This window comes from Mercenaria mercenaria, chromosome 3 (genome assembly GCF_021730395.1).
Source record: "Mercenaria mercenaria strain notata chromosome 3, MADL_Memer_1, whole genome shotgun sequence".
Classification (NCBI taxonomy): domain Eukaryota; kingdom Metazoa; phylum Mollusca; class Bivalvia; order Venerida; family Veneridae; genus Mercenaria; species Mercenaria mercenaria.
The window spans coordinates 22,992,142-23,010,829 of NC_069363.1; the positions used below are offsets into that span (position 1 = coordinate 22,992,142).

The window sequence follows — 18,688 nt, forward strand, 5'->3', positions numbered from 1 at the left end:
CATTAAACAAATGCAGTTGTAAAGAGAACGGCAAGTTCAGTTTACGAACTTTGGCAATCAGAGCAAACATTGCTTTTCTGGCCTGATCAACTAAAAGTTTTTTAGTTTTCAAAAAAGTTACCATTATAACTGAATTTCACACCAAGATAAGAAAATTCATCTACAATATCAAGTTCACTATTATCGTAATAGAATTTATACTGATTCCTCTTGCGTTTTGACCTGCTGAACACAACAACTTTTGTCTTACCAGCATTAACTTGTAGACCCCTCAATTTACAATATTGCTGCATAGCATACAAAGCATTCTGTAGTTCTAAGTGAAAAGAAATCTACTCGGATGCGTCGCAGCGTAGACCCTATCAAATTATTTAGTGGTGTTTAACCAGAATAATAACAAAGCGTCCGTCTGATCAAGAGGATTTATTCCAGCGTAAAACGTAAAACGAACGGAAATTCATGAGTTTTATTTTAACAGCAACTGTGATTATTTAAAGAATAATCTAATAAACGTTCTGTGAAATAAAAATTACCATATGAGTAAAAAGTTTCATATGCAAATAAGAAATATTTGTTTATCATAAGATTTCGCGATAGGCTCTCGTGCTGTTTTTGGTCAGACACTGCTATTAATTTTTCCATAGGTTAAAGGTCAGTAATTCAAATCCTTCTTTGTTTCATATAAAAAACGACAACTTCATGTCGTCTTTACGTATCTTTAGAGAACATCACTTTTTCCTGCACCAATTTTTCATGAAAGTTCTATCAAAAATTAACGAAAAAATGAAAAGAAAATAGGGGGTTGAATAGTTCCTAGTGAAATGCCAGTCAGTTGTGGTCTGCTACCCTAAAAATGGCGCATATTTGCTCTCCTCCGCGCAATAAACACCTACTTCCGGTTTCGATCAGCAAAACTTGCCATGTGGGTTGTATGAACATGAAAACCTTCTCATTTCATGCAGAATGTATTCTAGTAGCGAAAAGTTGTGATTAAAGCACTCGTTCTACACGAATTTGCGCAGAAAATGGGAAAATTAGGATCTATTTATTATGGACTTCTTTCGACTACACCACGGAAGCACATTTTCGACCGAATTACTGACCTTATTCCTATAAGAAATGTTTCTTATCAAATTTCACACCATTTTCATCTCTATTTCCAAGAAAGATGTAATACCAAACACATTGCCAAGTTTCATAGTGAAATTTCGAGATTTTGGAGAAATATAGACATTTAATAGAAGCCACCCCCTACCCATTTACAGGGCTAATTTTTGGCCTTATGGACCTTTTATTGTATATTTTGGTACAAGTTTCACTTTTTTTGCATCATTTTTCACTGGGATTCTGAAATATCATTCATTCCGTCATGAATAAGACCCAGAAGGATGCATTTTGTGCATTTTCTGACATTCTGGAGACAAAGTATTGGCTTTTAAATCCCAGAAATCGCTGCTGAAATAGACACATGTACATAAAATAAGGTCAAAATTCAAAATTTTTCAAATTTCATTATTATTTTGCATTGGAAACACTCTTTTATATCATATACAACCGATTTATGGCTATAAAGACTAATTACGATGCGTTTCGAGAATAGTCTTATTTCAGCTCTTATAGGTTAAAGGTCAGTAATTCAAATCCTTCTTTGTTTCATATAAAAAACGACAACTTCATGTCGTCTTTACGTATCTTTAGAGAACATCACTTTTTCCTGCACCAATTTTTCATGAAAGTTCTATCAAAAATTAACGAAAAAATGAAAAGAAAATAGGGGGTTGAATAGTTCCTAGTGAAATGCCAGTCAGTTGTGGTCTGCTACCCTAAAAATGGCGCATATTTGCTCTCCTCCGTGCAATAAACACCTACTTCTGGTTTCGATCTGCAAAACTTGCCATGTGGGTTGTATGAACATGAAAACCGTCTCATTTCATGCAGAATGTATTCTAGTAGCGAAAAGTTGTGATTAAAGCACTCGTTCTACACGAATTTGCGCAGAAAATGGGAAAATTAGGATCTATTTATTATGGACTTCTTTCGACTACACCACGGAAGCACATTTTCGACCGAATTACTGACCTTATTCCCATAGGCTTACATTGTAAGAAATGACTCTATAGGACCCCCTCAAAACTTTTGTTGACACATGAGGTGCCATATACCCTGTCAAATAGCCTTCCAGACACCAAACAATAACATTTTTACATGGGCATGCGGGATCCATTTTTTTCTAGGCAGTGGCTACGATTACGGTACCGTAATCCTAGCCTCCGGAAGTTCCGTATTCCTAGACAACCCTATGAGAATAGGCTAGGATTACGGAAGTATTTAAGAGGCATCAAATTTATGTTAGGACATGCATAAATGACATTGTAAACTTACTCATTTTACTTACTTTCACTAAATATTTCGTGCTATCGATCGGCCGTTTTGGGTAAGTATAACCTTATAATGGCGCTGGGCAGAAATATAGAATTATCTATGTTTCGAATATGCCTGCATTTTTTTCATCAAGTCACCACAAATGGTCTTTAATAACATACAATATGGTTAATATGAAATTAGGCGCTGCCTATCTGACGGGAAAACCTAGTGATAGTGATACGGATTCTTTCTTTTTTTTCTGCATTAAATTGTTCTTTCTGATACTTTTTGTTTGGCTTTCAGTTTTGACAGTATTAAGCCTGATGGTTTTGCTATTGTTATAAAAATAAGAAGGGGAAATGTTTTAAAAAGTTTTGTTTAAATGAACATAGATCTAATCATTTCTTCAAATGTATCAAGACTAGACAGACAATGGAAAATAGTGTTCATGAGTTAAAGATAATAGTGATATTTGGGTGCACAGAATCTACTCCCAAAAACGCACCATTAGTTGTACTGATGATAAAATAGAGAAAAGTGGAAACTTCACATGTCGCTCAACACGACAAAAACGAAACTGTTGCATAAACCCGGACAAATAACAGGGGGTTTTTGACCTGTCGCTTTTTTATTTCTGCAAATTGGTATCAAAATAATGCTTTTGCTGAAAACTTTACATAATTCAAATTTATATCTAGTAAGCAAATTTTAACTCACACGAAGTGAGCGCCGGAAAGGGATATGTAAAATGGGGGCTGTACGAACATTGATAAATTCGAACACTTTGTCATTTACAAAATTTTCCTCATAGTATTATATATGGTGCAGCAGTCATTCAAAAGTGACCCAGTATCAGGCCTTTATGTGTTGTCAGTGAGCATGCGTAAAACACACTCTTCCTCAGTAGTTTTGGATAAATATTTTATTATATACAGATAAATGCAAGTCATTTATTTATACATAATATTACCAATTTTGTTTCTGTTTACAACGAACATGCCTTTGCTATCAATTTGTTTCTCTAATACAAATTTCTGAATCCGGAAATGCACATATTCTTTTCAGTTCATTTGTTACAAACAAATAGTTTCTAAAAACGACAAAACAATCCAAAAAATAAAACACAACAATTTACACATTATGCCTGCGTAACATCACATTCAATATCATCTTGTTCTGATATTCTTTTGTAGTATAGATACCGGAACTTACATAATCCTGCTATCCTAAACACAGACTATTTTAATTCTTTTAAATGCCATTATTGTCAAATGACACTCTTTTAGGACAAATTGTGTTCCACTAATACAGCTATGGTAAAACTCGTGTATGTGAGAATGACAAACAACCATTTACTTGTGAAATTCTTATTTCAAATTCATTGTAAAAAGTTCTTGACCAGAATTAACACTCTTGGTCTAAATTCAATTTAATTTACCTAACTGCTAACAGTCTGGGACCTTTTTTTGAATATGATTAAGGTTAATTTCTTAGCTTGATAGTGATCGTAGTGAGCCTCTCAAGTTTATAGCCAACATTTTTTTCCAAGTGTAATTTTACTAAAACTCTAGTCAATGAATTGACTTTTAGAAAGTAGTTGCAATGTATGTGAATGATTGTGGAAGGGAGTGGAGATAAGCAATATCGATCAGGCCCTTCCCCAGAAATTTTTTAAGGCGCTGGGGTAAAGTTTGTGTGGCGGGATAAGGGGTGGGTGCAGGAGGGGTTTCCCCTCCCCTGTTCGAATTTTTTTAAAAAATCGAACCCAAATGGTGCTTTTTTAAGTATACCATATGCAAAAAAAACACAACAACATGTATTTCATTACTTCTACATTTTCACATAATCATATAACCATCAATATATCATATACACTACACAGATGTCCACTTCTTTTATAAGTATTTTCGAAACAACACATATGTCCTTCCACTTCTTTTGTACTAACACTAACAACACATCTATATATAGGCATTTTTTTATATAAGTGTCTGTCATTGGCACTGTGCCATTCTTTTACTGCACCACTGAAATTAAAGTCATTCAATTTTTGTCCCTGCATGGACACCATGAGTAAGGCATTATAAGCACTTTCATGCTCACTGGTGAATGGTGGGTGGTCTTTACACATTCAACTGCTGAAACCTCTCTCACAATCTGAAAGTACAAAAAAAGTATTTTTAATTTTCCCAGAGCAAGGATAACCAAGGATGGATTTATATTGTAAAAGTTCCTAAGATTTGACATTTATCTTTTGTTCTTTTGCACAATGAATTGCAACAGTATTTCTGTTAAATATTTGTGGGTGTTAATAACACTATTGCAGCTTTTTTACACAGAGAAGCAGGTTCTGTATTTCAAGTTTAACTATGTATTTTACTGCAAGCAGCAAGTTTCAGAAAGAACATGCTGTGGAGGTTGGTAGAAGCAGTCCCACTGTAGCGACTTTGCACAGGTTTGGGTGAGACTCGGACAGATTACCAATAATCCACTCCATTGTGCTCAAAGTGTTCATCTGTGGTAACGGTGGCTTTCACCTGTGCCCATTCCAATAACTGCCCAGTCTTCTTCAATGGAAAAGTGTGTTGAAAGAGCCTGAAATGAAACACACGTTACAATAAAATGACATGTTTCAATGACTTGACAAAATGAATCATAACTTTTTTGTTGTTGATAAGTTTCTTGTTTTTTTTTGTTCTAAAATTCTTTGGACCATACATGATGCTGTAAATATATTCAGTAAATAGAGATTCTAAACAAATCAATGTTTTTTTCGCATAGAAATATTGACTTCCTTGAAAAGAAGCAGAATAGAATTCATTCATCCCTTTTACCGACTAGCCCGGTTCTTTACGTGAGAAAGTAGGCAGTTTATTTGGAACTAGTCTTTCCCAGGAATGATGGTAAGGTAACCTTCCCTAAATTATGTTATTTCACTGAAACTTGTATCACTTGGTCTTTTCATGTTTACTTTGAGAGATACAAAAGCAAAGTGAAACAAAAATATCATAGTTGTTAAAGTTTAATATTTAGAAATTAATAGCACCTTAAACAATAGTAATTAAACATCCTTGAAAAAGTTTGCTTCCGTTCATCCAGAACAATGATTTCAAACTTCAAACAATCACTGGTCATTTTCATACAGTTGCCTTTCTCTGCTAATTATTACACGATAACAATTAACTTACCCATGCATGCCGCCACCAACTGTTATTCCATTTCTTTGCATAGACTAATTATGATCCTTAACTAATTATATTCCAATCACTCCTGTTCCAATTAACCGCAAACTTGTGAAAACACACACTTTCATCAACACGTGTCGTATTTAAACCCTTATCAGTACACGGTAAACAGCCAGCTACACTGTGTATTCATAAACTTTACCTGAGGTATTTCACGGGGATGAAATTGCTTACTGATTTAAGACGCTGCGCTAATAATTGAGGCACCGCGCGGGATATTTAAGCGCTGCGGGAAGCTATATTTCGTGTTTTAAGCGCCGCGGTAGCGCGGCGCCTTATGCGGCTGGGGAAGGGCCTGTCGATATATGCTTTTCCATGCCTTCGAATATTTTGTTCAAAATTTACAGACAGAACATTGGTTAACTATACTTATTATTGATTTGTGTTCCAGTAATTGAAAAAAGTGTGATAAATATGAAGAAAAAAAAACTAAATTGGGCCTAAGCTAAAAAAAAAAAAAAAAAAAATCAAGCACCTTACGAGATTCGAACTCGGACCTCGCGCATGGAAAATATGTGCGCTAACCACTGGACCACAGTGACTTATGACATAAATGTGTGATAAAATTATGTATATAAATAAATTTTGTTAGGACAACGTGTCTATATTCGTTTTACATTGACATTTTTGAAATTATTGGCTTTTCTACATTCATAGAAATAAATAAACAATGGTTTTGTTATTCAAACAGTGCAGTAATGTAGCTTACATCATAATTCATTATTGGAAACAAAAAGCGGGCCGCTTGAATCATCCATAAACTCGTTTCATGAAGAAACCCGAATAACACCGATTTCTATTGATACCGCGAATTTTCAACTGGATAGAATAATTTGTTTAAATAATGCGGCGCCCGATCGTTCATAAGAAATTTTATTTTATCAAATGTCGTCCTGAAAATTATTTATTGCGCAAGCACGGCAGCAGGTCCGGTAGAATTATGGGAGAACAACAACAACAAACCCGCTGAAGGTATAGAACATATTCCCAAGTTGAACGGTATATAGGTTTACTTTGACATATATACACGTACACATTATCTATAGACGGAAAAACCTTCGGTTTTCCCGTATAAATAATAAAATTCAAAGTATAGATTTTTTTTTAAATCTAACTTTGACACTCATATTTCAAATATATCTCCGCGCGCCGCCATTAAGATTATACTAACCCAAAACGGCGGATAGAAAACACGAAATAATAAGGCAGGCTTGAAAAATTAAGTGAAATAAGTTAGTTTACAACACCATTTATGCGTGTCCTAACATATACTTTATGCTTCTTAAAATACTCCCATAATCCTAGCCTATCCTCATAGGGTTGTCTAGGAATACGGAACTTCCGTAATCCTAGAACCTGAGGCTAGGATTACGGTACCGTAATCGTAGCCACTGCCTTTTTAGCTCATCTGATTTTTTGAAAAAAAATGATGAGTTATTGTCATCACTTGAGCAGTTGTCGGCGTCGGTGTCGGCGTTGCCTGGTTAAGTTTTATGTTTAGGTCAGCTTTTCTCCTAAACTATCAAAGCTATTGCTTTGAAACTTGGAATACTTGTTCACCATCATAAGCTTACCCTGTATAGCAAGAAACATAACTCCATCTTGCTTTTTGCAAGATTTATGGCCCCTTTTGTACTTAGAAAATATCAGATTTCTTGGTTAAGTTTTATGTTTAGGTCAACTTTTCTCCTAAACTATCAAAGCTTTTGCTTTGAAACTTGAAATACTTGTTCACCATCATAAGCAGACCCTGTACATCAAGAAACATAACTCCATCTTGCTTTTTGCAAGAATTATTGCCCCTTTTGGACTTAGAAAATCAGTTTTCTTGGTTAAGTTTTATGTTTAGGTCAGCTTTTATCCTAAACTATCAAAGCTATTCCTTTAAAACTTGCAACACTTGTTCACCATCATAAGCTGACCCTGTACAGCAAGAAACATAACTCCATCCTGCTTTTTGCAAGATTTATGGCCCCTTTTGGACTTAGAAAATATCAGATTTCTTGGTTAAGTTTTATGTTTAGATCAACTTTTTCTCTTAAACTATCAAAGCTATTGCTTTAAAACTTGCAACTCTTGTTCACCATCATAAGCTGACCCTGTACAGCAAGCAACATAACTCCATCCTGCTTTTTGCAATAATTATTGCCCCTTTTGGACTTAGAAAATCATTTTCTTGGTTGAATATTATGTTTAAGTCAACTTTTCTCATAAACTATCAAAGCTATTGCTTTAAAACTTGCAACAGTTTTTCACCATCATAAGTGGACACTGTACATCAAGAAACATAACTCTATCCTGCTTTTTGCAAGAGTGATGGCCCTTTTTAGACTTAGAAAATCATGGGTAGGACAATATTTCTATTATACAAAAAAAATCAGATGAGCGTCAGCACCCGCAAGGCGGTGCTCTTGTTTCTATTTCCATTCAAATAATATTGACTGGACATAACATATAATAAAATTTAATAAAAAGGTGCATGAACAAAAAAGGATTTGAACTTAAAAGGCTTAGACTGATTAAATCATAATCACAATAACTTGTAATCAACTGACTTTCCAATGTCTGCATATTATGTCCACTTATAAAACACAAGTGTCATTTTTTTTACACATTCTATGTGGTCTGCGTTTTCCAATACCTAGTATATTCTTTGTGGTCTGCATTTTGCAGATCCCCTATATAACTCTACTGGTCTGCACTCTTCTTTCCCTTTGTGGTCTGCGTTTTACCCTGTGCCGACAGCCACCCTCAGCTGTGCATGGAATTTAGTGGTGAATTCCAACAAGTACTTACTTCCCTAAATTGCTAATTTCAGAGTTAAATATATAGCCAGGCAGCTATAAAATACTTCAAAATGCACAGGAAACATTACATTTCTAAAATTTAATGATATTTTCATGATTCAAAGCAACACTTTTTTAACCAATCAGCTGAAGTCTCATTGAATGCTACGGGTTTCCTTACACATTTTTCAACCAATCTGAAGCTGGCAAATAATAACAACATTTGACCTAAAGAGAATATAAAATTTCAGTATACATGCATTTCAGCTATTATTAATTCCCCGCCGTGGCGGAGGGATTATAGGAATGGTCTGCGTCGGTCCTTCCGTCGGTCCTTCCGTCTGTCCTTCCGTCCGTAACACTTTCGTGTCCGCTTCATATCTCCTAAACCCCTTGAAGTATTTTCATCAAACTTGGGTCAAATGATCACCTCATCAAGACGATGTGCAGAACCCATGAGTCAGCCTTGTTGGTTCAAGGTCAAGGTCACAACTCAAGGTCAAAGGTTTGAGCCTGCCATTTTGTGTCCGCTCTTTATCTCCTAAACCCCTTGAAGGAATTTTATAAAACTTGGGTCAAATGATTACCTCATCAAGACGATATGCAGAACCCATGAGTCAGTCATGCTGGCTCAAGATCAAGGTCACAACTTAGGGTCAAAGGTTTGAGCTTTCCATTTTGTGTCCGCTCTATATCTCCTAAACCCCTTGAAGGATTTTCATCAAACTTGGGTCAAACGATCACCTCATCAAGGCGATGTGCAGAACTTATGAGTCAGCCATGTCGGCTCAAGGTCAGGGTCACAACTGAAGGTCAAAGGTTTGAGCCTTCCATTTCGTGTCCGCTCTATATCTCCTAAACCCCTTGAAAGAATTTTATAAAACTTGGGTCAAATGATTACCTCATCAGAACGATGTGCAGAAATTATGCGTCAACCATGCCAGCTCAAGGTCAAGGTCACAACTAAGGATAGAAGGTTTGAGTCTTCCATTTGGTGTCCACTCTGTATCTCCTAAACCTTCTTGAAGGATTTTCATCAAACTTGGGTCAAATGATCACTTCATCAAGAACTCATGAGTCAGCCATGTCAACTCAAGGTCAAGGTCACAACTGAAGGTCAAAGGTTTCAGCTCTGTATCTCCTTAACCCCTTGAAGGATTTTCATGAAACTTGGGTCAAATGATCTCCTCATCAAGACGTTGTGCAGAATTCATGAGTCAGCCGTGTCAGTTCAAGGTCAAGATCACAGCTAAAATCAAAGGTTTACCCTTTCACTATCCATAGCAGTGGCGGGGGATTTAGCTGTCGTTCAGACTGCCTTGTAACTTTAAAGTAAACTCTTACCAAAGTAAACATGTGTTATTTTTACTCTCATCCAAAATCCATACCTCTTGTCCACTTTTATCTATAGTGAGTCACAGTGTCTTAAATCAGCTATATTGAAAATATGGAGTAAAACTACATTTTCTTATTTTTAAATCATCACCATGGAGTCAATGTTTAGGCAATATACAAACTCCTCCTGTATTGAATGAATATAGTCCCCTTCAACCAAATACTACTTACATACACTTTAACAGGGATCATCCTACGTCAAAATTTTAGGGAGAAGTGACTTCTCCCTCCACAGAATTTAGGGACAAGTTGAGGAATTTAAGGAGAAGAATCGGCATAGCATTCAGTTTCTTGCCTATATATATCCACTTTCTGTGGGTCTAGCTGTAACTTATAAACAGTAATTATTTAAGGAAATTGATTCTTGCATTATCATTTTCATGAATTTCTAAATAAAGTATAAACTTAGCAATAAAAAAGTCACCTTTAGATTTTTATTCGAAATTTACATGTCAGAAACTCGTAAATTTAACAGGTGCACGATCAAAACGTCGTGAAAATTTTCATTCATGTTTCGATTCTTGTGCTTTTATAATGCCCGATTTTTGCATCAACTTGTTCAGATTTATACATTTAATTTAATTATTTATTATTTTTTTCGAAAATAATATCAAACTCGTAGACAATGGCGATCTTTTTACAATATTTTGTATGGCAGTTCTGACGTCCGCGAAATCATTTTTTATCCACAGTACCCGAGCAATTCATTTACAGAAATTGGCAGTAATCATGGTAATTGAAATAATGTTTGAAGTAATCTTTAATAAAATGAAAGAATAATATACAATTGTTGCATAAGATAATGCTCTCGTTAAGTTTATCGGCTTTTTACACGCCGATTGAAAATTTTCAAAATGGCGGCGGCTTACAATATTATTGATTGACACTGTGGGATATTAACGCTATGATTGGCTGAAGTTTGACAGGCGGGGTTGACTATGGATTTATCAGTAATTTAATCTAGAATATGCATCAAGTTTTACAACTTTAAGTAAACAGATAATAACTCGCTGAAAAACTCGGCGATTTGGATTTCGCCCAGAGGCAATAATTAGGCGAAGTGGCCGACTTTAAAGCGACAATATTGATCAAATCTTCTTGTAGGATGATCCCTGCTTTAAAGCATAAATGCTACTACAAAGAGCTGTTTTCATACCCCACCCATCACAAAAACAGTGTTTTTCTGCATTATTAACACATTTCTCATCCTAGGGGATTACTGAAAGTGACTTAAGCATTCAACATACAATAAATAAACACTAGCTGATATTAACATAAAGATTACACACTATTTATGTTACGCGCATATAGCCAATCTGCGCATTTGGTAAATCGCGCAGCGCAAATAACCAATTTGTTATCTGCGCAACGATTTGTAAGTCTGGCAACCTTATATATTTCTTATATGCGCAGGGTAACTGTCTTGCGCGTTTGGTAAACGAGTCTGCGCTTTTAACATATGGATGATAACTCCCGATAAAATTGAATATCATTAGAGGGTTAGACTTGTAGGCCTACATAAAATTGTTTAATTTTAAAACTGACGGTGATCAGGCACGCCTAAAGGTGTGAATTGACTGTGCTTAATTTGTAAAGAACAAGAGAAACATTTTTTTTAAAGTAAATGAGCATATTTATGTGGTAATTTCAATGAGATGCTCACGTCCCTGGTAGTTTATGGACTAAAAATTTCTGTTGACGACGGTATTAAGAGTCATTTGTCATAGGATATTTTCATGATTCAAAGCAACACATTTTTAACCAATCAGCTGAAGTCTCATTGAATGCTACGGGTTTCCCTACACATTTTTCAACCAATCCGAAGCCGGCAAATAATAACAACATTTGACCTTTTTCTAGCAACCACCACACCACCGCAGATCAGGGGAGATAATTTCTTACTTTTTCCGGAAATCCGATCTCACTATAGGGCCAATAGAAACGCGCTTATTCTGGAAAAGTACGGCATTTCCCAAACTGAACAGGTGCCCGATTCTTTAGTCTAAAGATAGAACATTACGTATATGACGTGTTTTGCATAGAATATACGGGAAATCCTTGAAAAAAGACCAAAGAAAAAATTCATTCCCAGATTTTTAGATCAAAAACGCAATATACGCTGATCAAAGTGGCATTTTTTATGGGAAAATGATCGTTTTACATACAGAGTGCACTAAATACTGTTATAATTGCGCGTACATATACGTATTTTATCACTTTTCTGACCGAGTAATTTTTGCCACGTGAGGTAATCCGCCAATCCGCGATGATAACTTTGCAGGTGCCCGTTATATTTTGGCCTCATTTTCTTGGTAATTATCCCTGCAGATGTACATTTATGTTACCAGTTTAATGTATCCATCTGTCTGAGTGTGCAAATGGTTTGTTTTGGTGATATTCGAAGCCAGAACCACCAGAAATCTTGTTCATTTTTCACGAGCGATTTGTACCCTAATTTACTCGAACCAGACTGTATACACCAGTTTGGTAGGTTCATTGATACGAAGAATTACGTTTTTCATAGTGTTTAATGTATTTCTTATACTATGATATTGATAGTTTGAAATACAGGTGTAAATTAAATAACTTGAAATTGAAATAGACAATGTTATTTAAATTAACAAACAATATGAATAATAATTAGTTTTTTTAGAAAACAGTCACTGATTTTTAGCAATAGTCGTAATGGAAAATAGTAGATCTATAAAAATAATTTTTAGCTCGACTATACGAAGTATAAGGAGAGCTATCCTACTCACCCCGGCGTCGACGTCTTTCCGCGTCCCCACCTTGGTTAGGCCTAAAAAAAAAAAATTCTTTGTTTCCGGTAACATGCTGAAAAAAATTAGGGTAGGTAGGTCGGAATTTTTTTTTTTTTTTTTGGAAATTTTTTTTATTAAGGTGGACTTTTCGGAAATTATTTTTTTGTCAAAAAATGATTACAAATAAGGGGGTTATGCCTTTAGAGCATCAGTAAGTTGATTTCTAGCATCACTGGCTATGTTTAAAGCATAAAAAGTGCAGTTTTGCATCTTTTTGTTAAAAAGTTGAAAAAAATGTTCTCCAAGGCAATAAAAACATTTAGGGTCGGGCCAAAAATTTAGGGTAGGTCGGGATACCGGAAACAAACAAATTTTTTTTTTACGCCTTAAAGTTTTGGTGCACTTTCTCTTTTTTCAACTTACCTCTGTAATTACTTGATGGATTTGATTCAAACTTGAAATACTTATTCCTCATCATCATCCAAATCATCTAACATAAGGGCCATAACTCTGGCACCAATATTTCATGAATTATCCCCCCTTTTCACTTAGATTTTCAGGTTAAAGTTTTGGTGCACTTTCACTCTGCCTCTGTTATTACTGAATGGATTTGATTCAAACTTGAAATAGTTGTTCAGCATCATCACCCACATCATATGACACAAGATGCATAACTCTGGCACAATTTTTCATGAATTATTCCCCTTTTTACTTAGAATTTCAGGTTAGAGTTTTATGCACTTTCACTCTATCTCTGTTATTACTGAATGGATCTGATTCAAACTTAAACAACTGTTCAAAATCATTACTCACACCATATGACACGAGGTGCATAACTCTGGGACCAATTTTTCATGAATTATTTCCCCTTTTTCTTAGAATTTTAGGTCAAAGTTTTGATGCACTTTCACTCTGTCTCTGTTATTACTGAATGGATTTGATTCAAAGTTAAAATAGTTGTTCAACATCATCACCCACACCATATGACGCAAGGTGCATAACTCTGGCATCAGTTTTTCATGAATTATTCCCCCTTTTTACTTAGAATTTTAGGTTAAAGTTTTGATGCACTTTCACTCTGTCTCTGTTATTACTGAATGGATTTGATTCAGACTTAAAATAGTTGTTCAACATCATCACCCACACTATATGACACAAGCTGCATAACTCTGGCACCAACATTTAATGAATTATGTCCCTTTTTGCTTAGGATATACTTATATAGTGTTTCGATACATTTTATCTTTACCTCTCCTATTACTTTAAGTTGATATTTTTGACATAGACTCAGGCTATTGCGCAATATCTTCATCCACAATTGGAGTCATTAAACACTCCAGTGACAGCTCTAGTTTCCTCAGATGTGCCCAGTTTCACTATCCAGCATCGAAATAGTCGAGCATGCTGTCTCCTGTGTCAGCTCTTGTTTAAAAGTATGTATGTGTAAGTGTGTTTGTTAACTTTGTGACCACTTCTTATTAAAATGATTCCTATTGGTAACAAAAAACAAAACAAATCAACATTCCTAACTTTTTAATGGATAAATGTTTTACACATTAGAAAACATGGCCTAGTTTTTAGCTCACCTGTCACAAAGTGACAAGGTGAGCTTTTGTGATCGCGCAGTGTCCGTCGTCCGCCGTCCGTCCGTCCGTGCGTGCGTCCGTCCGTAAACTTTTGCTTGTGACCACTCTAGAGGTCACATTTTTTTATGGGATCTTTATGAAAATTGGTCAGAATGTTCATCTTGATGATATCTAGGTCAAGTTAGAAACTGGGTCACGTGCCATCAAAAACTAGGTCAGTAGGTCTAAAAATAGAAAAACCTTGTGACCTCTCTAGAGGCCATATATTTCACAAGATCTTCATGAAAATTGCTCAGAATGTTCACCTTGATGATATCTAGGTCAAGTTTGAAACTGGGTCACGTGCTGTAAAAAACTAGGTCAGTAGGTCTAAAAATAGAAAAACCTTGTGACCTCTCTAGAGGCCATATATTTCACAAGATCTTCATGAAAATTGGTCAGAACATTCACCTTAATGGTATCTAGGTCAAGTTCGAAACTGGGTCACGTGCCATCAAAAACTAGGTCAGTAGGTCTAAAAATAGAAAAACCTTGTGACCTCTCTAGAGGCCATATATTTCACAAGATCTTCATGAAAATTGGTCAGAACATTCACCTTAATGGTATCTAGGTCAAGTTCGAAACTGGGTCACGTGCCATCAAAAACTAGGTCAGTAGGTCTAAAAATAGAAAAACCTTGTGACCTCTCTAGAGGCCATATTTTTCATGGGATCTTCATGAAAATTGATCAGAACATTCACCATGATGATATCTAGATCAAGTTCGAAACTGGGTCACGTGCCGTCAAAAACTAGGTCAGTAGGTCAAATAATAGAAAAACCTTGTGACCTCTCTAAAGGCCATATTTTTCATGGGATCTGTATGAAAGTTGGTCTGAATGTTCATCTTGATGATATCTAGGTCAAGTTTGAAACTGGGTCACGTCCGGTCAAAAACTAGGTCAGTAGGTCTAAAAATAGAAAAAGTTTGTGACCTCTCTAGAGGCCATATATTTCATGAGATCTTCATGAAAATCGGTTAGAATGTTCACCTTGATGATATCTAGGTCAAGTTCGAAAGTGGGTCACGTGCCTTCAAAAACTAGGTCAGTAGGTCAAATAATAGAAAAACCTTGTGACCTCTCTAGAGGCCATATTTTTCATGGGATCTGTATGAAAGTTTGTCTGAATGTTCGTCTTGATGATATCTAGGCCAAGTTCGAAAGTGGGTCACGTGCCGTCAAAAACTAGGTCAGTAGGTCAGATAATGGAAAAACTTTGTGACCTCTCTAAAGGCCATATTTTTCATGGGATCTGTATGAAAATTGGTCTGAATGTTCATCTTGATGATATCTAGGTCAAGTTCGAAACTGGGTCATGTGCGGTCAAAAACTAGGTCAGTAGGTCTAAAAATATAAAAAACCTTGTGACCCATCTAGAGGCCATACTTGAATGGATCTCCATAAAAATTGGCCAGAATGTTCACCTTGATGATATCTAGATCAAGTTTGAAACTGGGTCACGTGCCTTAAAAAACTAGGTCAGTAGGTCAAATAATAAAAAAACCTTGTGACCTCTCTTGAGGCCATACTTTTCATGGGATCTGTATGAAAGTTGGTCTGAATGTTCATCTTGATGATATCTAGGTCAAGTTTGAAACTGGGTCAACTGCGGTCAAAAACTAGGTCAGTAGGTCTAAAATTATTAAAATCTTTAGACCTCTCTAGAGACCATATTTTTCAATGGATCTTCATGAAAATTAATCTGAATGTTCACCTTGATGATATCTAGGTCAGTTTCGAAACTGGGTCATGTGCGGTCGAAAACTAGGCCAGTAGGTATAAAGATAGAAAAACATTGTGACCTCTCTAGAGGCCATGTTTTTCATGAGATCTTCATGAAAATAGTGAGAATGTTCACCTTGATGATATCTAGATAAAGGTCAAAACAGGGTCACGTACCTTCGAAAACTAGGTCAATAGGTCAAATAATAGAAAAACCTTGTGACCTCTCTAGAGACCATATTTTTCAATGGATCTTCATGAAAATTGGTCAGAATTTTTATCTTGATAATATCTAGGTCAAGTTCAAAACTGGGTCACATGAGCTGAAAAACTAGGTCACTATGTCAAATAATAGAAAAAACGACGTCATACTCAAAACTGGGTCATGTGGGAAGAGGTGAGTGATTCAGGACCATCATGGTCCTCTTGTTTTCAATGTCAGTTCAAAGAAATTCTCTTTCTTTAAACTTCCACATACTGAAATAATTCTAAGTTTCTTTCCAAACTGCCATAAAATGTTATAAGGTTTGGCTGTTAAATTTATTGTTACATATAAATGTGAAATACCAAAATGGCATGCAATAGAATTGACTTTACAAAATGCTTTCAGTTTCAAAGCTGGAAAGTGTAAGATATATCTGTATGGCAAACACAGGATACAAATATTGTTTTGTTCATTTGCCAGTTTTGTGATACCACACTTTAGAAAATTCCTAACATCATAGATTATACAGGATAATCCAATAAATAATGTGCTTATATGTACCCTAGATATGTCCCAGTAAGTGGGTGGGGTAATTCTATACCTCCCAAAATAAGTTTTTGGCCATTTACTGGACCTCTATCACCAATATTGAAACTGAAACTGCTTTATTTGATTAAACGCCTAATTTTACACATAGTATATTCACTGGCATTGTACATTAAATTAAAAAAAAAGAAAAATCATGATAAATTATATACATAATGGTATCAAACAATGAAACACAACATATTTGACAAAATTACTGTACAGTGCAAATTACAACATTGCGTATAAAGCATACGTCGATCACACTACATAGTAGAGTATACTCAGCGTCTCTACCATATTCAGGCCACCAACAGAAATAATCAGAACCATGATTCAAAGCTTTTAAAAAACAGTGTTTTGAGCTTTTTCTTAAAAGTGTCTACAGAATCAGAATTTCTCACTTCTACTGATAGTTTGTTCCATAGTTTCGGCCCTACAGTTTGAAAACTTCTGTCGCCAAATGTTTTACGTTTGTTAAATGGTACCTCGTAACAACCTGTAACAGAGTCTGAAGACCTTAAACTACGTTTTGGTGTTTGTTCCGATAATAATTCAGTCAAGTAAGATGGAGCTTGGCTGATTGAACAATTAGACATGACAGTTAAAATCTTAAATTCAATTCTAGCTTTGATAGGAAGCCAATGTAGTCGGAACAAAGCTTGTTTTGAACTGTCGTACTTGCTGAGTCTTAAAACGAGTTTGGCACACATGTTTTGTATCCTATGCATTTTCTGAATTTCACAGTGAGGAATACCATACAATATTGCATTGCAATAATCTATATGTGAAATGACCAGTGATAATACCAGAATTTCAGTAGCCTCTTTAGTAAGGTATTTTCTAATATTTTTTATTCTAAGATAATTAACCATTGCGGTTTGACATTTTCTCTTGACATGATCCTTAAAACTAAGATTTTCATCTAAGAATGCCCCTAGGTACCTTACTGTACTGAATTGATTCTGTCACCAGCAATGTCAATTTCTGTTATTGAACATTTGTCAAGTTGCTGTCTACTACCGAATAAGATGAATTCGGTTTTTGACGTATTCATTTTAAGTTTGTTTTGTTTCATCCAGTTATCAATGGTGAATGCACAGTTTTCAAGTTCTTGAATAGCCTGTTTCTCATTTTCAACTGAAGTTGGTCGAAAGCATTTGTTGGCAATATGGTCATCAGCAAACCCATACACAGATATTGACTGGGGAATGACATTAAATAGAGTTCCTGCATAAGTGAGATAGAGCCAGGGGCCTAAACAGCTACCCTGGGGAACGCTACATTGTAATGGGCGAGGAGTTGAAACAGCAGTTTGTACACTTACACTACAACTGCGTGCCTAAGATAAGAGTCAATCCAGTTGAGAACTGTACCACATAGCCCATACTGAGAGTGTAACACTTGCACTAAAATATCGTGGTCAACAGTGTTAAAGGCGGCACTCAGATCCAGTGCAATTAGAGCACTGACCTCCTGATTTTCCAAGCCTTCCAACAAGTCACTGGTTAATCAAAGTAAAGCCGTTTCGCATGAGTGAAAGCGTCTATACGCTGACTGATTCTTGGGAAGAAGATGGTATTCACTAGCATGTTTATTTAATAAGAAAAGAGCTGCCTTCTCTATAAGTTTCGATAGAAATGGCAAATTGCTCACAGGGCGATAATTGGATAGCACAAGTTCGAGTCCTACCTTCTTCAACAAAGGCCTGACTATCGCATGTTTCCACTTCGATGGAAAAATCCCTTGACGTAATGACAAATTAACCAAGTCAGTTATTAAAGGGACGAATTCATTGAGATGCATCTTTAATATTTTTGTGGGTAGTTTATCAAGCTTACAGGATTTGGTTTGAAGTTCATTTATTAATTTTTTCACTTCTGCTTCACTTAGATCTCTGAAAACCTCAAAACGTGGAACATTCCTTTTTTCTGGTACGTAACTTTCATAATTTCCAAGTGATTCACGGATCTTTTCAATTTTGCTCAAAAAGAAATC

General features: G+C 35.6%; 1 protein-coding gene across 4 annotated transcripts in view; it reads left to right on the top strand.

The window, feature by feature from the left end:
* The first annotated feature begins 398 nt into the window (after positions 1–398).
* Positions 399–18,688, top strand: part of LOC123525281 (trimethylguanosine synthase-like) — a 45,554-nt gene continuing 27,264 nt past the window's right edge. For 2 of the 4 annotated variants that reach the window (XM_053537990.1, XM_053537993.1), the window contains exon 1: positions 414–651. The gene's annotated coding sequence lies outside the window, so the exon portion shown is untranslated. Of the gene's footprint in view, positions 652–18,688 lie in introns of all 4 variants that reach the window. The other 2 variants (XM_053537991.1, XM_053537992.1) reach the window with 2 other exon arrangements.